The sequence below is a fragment of the Equus caballus genome, chromosome 31 (assembly GCF_041296265.1).
Source record: "Equus caballus isolate H_3958 breed thoroughbred chromosome 31, TB-T2T, whole genome shotgun sequence".
In the NCBI taxonomy this organism is placed as follows: domain Eukaryota; kingdom Metazoa; phylum Chordata; class Mammalia; order Perissodactyla; family Equidae; genus Equus; species Equus caballus.
Window position 1 is genome coordinate 16,529,895 of NC_091714.1, and position 3,165 is coordinate 16,533,059.

Genomic DNA, 3,165 nt, shown 5'->3' on the forward strand with positions numbered 1-3,165 from the left:
CTGTCCTCAAAAACTCTGTTTAATTTGTAACATTTATGAAGTATAAAACTATGTGTGTATGTCTGTATATATGTATGTATGTGTATATAGATACTATGTATGTAAGTATAAAAGTATGTATACACACACACACCCTGTGTCTACAAGGGCAAAGTAGAGATTAGAGCTGGCTGTCTGTGTGCAGTGGCCTTGAGAAAACCTCTGCTTATGTCTTGTCCTTGGCTCTTTCTCATCATATCCAGTCCTGCTCTGGCCTCTCATTAGTCCCAGGTTGGCCCAAGTGAAGAGAGCAGTTGATTTCTTCCCCCTCATATTGTCAAGGGGACCTGACTCCTGGGCCACCAGCCCTTTCTTGTAGCTTGGAAAGGAACCGTAGCTCCTAGAATATCGTGAGAGTTTTTATTTTGAGGCAAATAAATGATTTCATGCCTTACTGACTTCACACCACTCCACTACTGGTTTCTCTGCCTCATTCCTTATCACCAATATTTTTAATATTTAGATCTGTTTTGGGTTGTTTAAAAGGATTGTCCTGAAAAGGAAGATGATATCAAGGATGCAAGTAATTGAAGAATTCAAAAGCAAGAAGAGAATATCTATCTTACATTGATATTGTCCATTTTATTCCTTAAGCTTACTTAGAGATGCCATAAATTGATCTTTCAACATATGACCTTTCCTTTTTCATGCAATTTTATGGGGAAGGGGAAACTGACAATATGCAATCCATGCTCTTTTCCAAAAATTCATCAGATGTCATTTTCAAACCATGTGAAAAGCAACAGAACAAGTGGTCCGTTTTATGTGTTTTGAATTGATTTAGGGAAAACTGACGGAGGCTGGGCCTAGTTTTAGTTTAAGCTGCTATCCCATGTGAGAGTTTTACAGTCCCATTGTTGATGTGCGTTCAGGGCTAGGCGTTCAGGCAGGGAAGTTTCCACAGACAGCAGGTGAGAAGTCTAGCCAGCCCAGAGGTTCTTTTATTTATTTATTTTTTTTAAAGATTGGCACCTGAGCTAACAACTGTTGCCAATCCTTTTTTTTAATTTCTGCTTTATCTCCCCAAATACCCCCCAGTACATAGTTGTATATCTTAGCTGCAGGTCCTTCTAGTTGCGGCATGTGGGACACCGCCTCAACATGGGCTGACGAGGGGTGCCATGTCCGGCGCCCAGGATTTGAACGAGCGATACCCTGGGCCACCGCAGTGGAGCACGAGAACTTAACCACTGGGCCACAGGGCCAGCCCTGGCAGAGGTTCTTAAATCTCTGTAAACTGATATTTTGGTAAATGTCTACCCAGATTAGGAAGGCCCTGAAGACCTATGTGGCTATGTAAGTCCCCTACTTCTCACTCTTTCATTCAGTACATACCAATTAAGTGTCTATGTCTTAGGATTTCCTAAAATTAGGAATGACTCCTTTCTCTGGGCTAGGCCACGTTTTGATTCTTTTACTAATGATGAAATAGACATTTTAGGATGTCTACACACAAAGATCAATGAAAGGTTTTCACATCCCTTTTAATTCTTTTCAAAGGGAATGCCTGTGCTACTGGGGGACACGGAGAAAGCTGGGGGAAGGGCCGACAGGAGGGAAGGAATCAAGAATTCTGGTGTTGCCATGTTCAGTTTGAGAGGCCTCTTAGACATCCAGGAAGCAAAGTCAAGTTGGCAGTTATCGAAAGTCAAGGGAGAGGTCAAGACTGGAGACATAAGTTTGGGAACCAACAATGTACAAGTGCTATTTAAGCCCATGACAATGGCTGAATTGTCTTGGGAAGGCTGAGGACTGCGTCCTGGAGCACTCCAACGAAGATTGAGAAGGAGAGACCAGCAAGATAAGAGAAAAAGAATGTAAATGTGGTGGCCTGGAAGTCAACTGTTTAAGAAGTGATGAATTAGTTCAATGCTACTAAGAGGTCAAGTAAATGTGGATTGAGAATTGTCCACTGGACTTGGTTAGATAAAAATGGTGCAAGACATTGTTAAGGATGGTGTCTATAGAGAGGTGCCGGGGAATATCCGACTGGAATAGGTTGAGAAGAGAATGAGAGATGAAGAACTGGAAACATCAAGTCTGGACGATTCTTTCTAGGAGGTCTGCTATAAAGCAGAGCAGAAGTACCTCTAGGAGATGGCATCTCTTACTAGGAAACAATCCTTCAATTGTCTCCTCTGACCTGAGCAACTGTTTTCTCGAACCAGCTTCCTCTTGTTCCGTCTACTGCAGCACGGAATAAGGCACTCTCAAACTCATCCAGGATGGGTCCAAACTAAACAATAAATCCCTCACTAGACAGAAATCGGAACGCTGTGGCTCTCCCTGAGCAACGCTTGTGTGTCCGTCACCCTTCCTGGCTGTACAGCTTGACTTGGAACCACTTCATGCTTATTGTCACAGGGCCTAAGGTCAAATAGGAATGGATTCTTTTAGATTGTTCTTGTAGTAAACAAACCAAATTTCATTTTAAGAGAATTTAAATGCTTTCTTTTCGAAATTTAGTTCGAGGTGGAAATTTGACTTGAATATAACACCTAAACATAAAGTTAGTCTATAGATTTTGTCTTCTAGACAAAGAAGAAAGGGGAAATTCTGGCTGTGCGTATAGTTCAGGACAGGAAAGTGGAGACCTGAAGACTGTGTGAATGCTTCCGGGTGGGGTAGGGGTTTCGGAAGGGCTGTCCCTCCTGTGGATAAGGCAGCCATCCCTGGTGAGATGAACAGGTTTAGAAGACAAGGGCTGCTAGACATGGGATAGTAACCACCACCCGAAGGTCACCCTGGGGTGTCCATGTCCCCAAACGTACCTGCCCCACATCATTTATATGAACACAGGTAACTAAAGAAAACTGAGATGTCTTTCTCACTTTTGAAAATTTGGTCCTTTTACAGTAAACCTAAGCATTATTCAGTAAAAAATGAAAACTAAGCCAAAAAAAAAAAAAAGAATGTCATTATGGAAAGGGGGCCAAGAGGATAGAATCATAGAAGGCTAGAGCTGGGGAGCAGAGCCCCCTCAGAAATCATCCAGGCGAGCCCCTCATCCCACAGTGAGAATCCAAACCTGGAGCAGGACGCTCAGCTCAGCCCAGCCTGCCCCACGCCGGCTCTGCCCTCCCCAGAAGACGGCACCTCAAGCAGGAAAATGAGAAACGCCCAGAG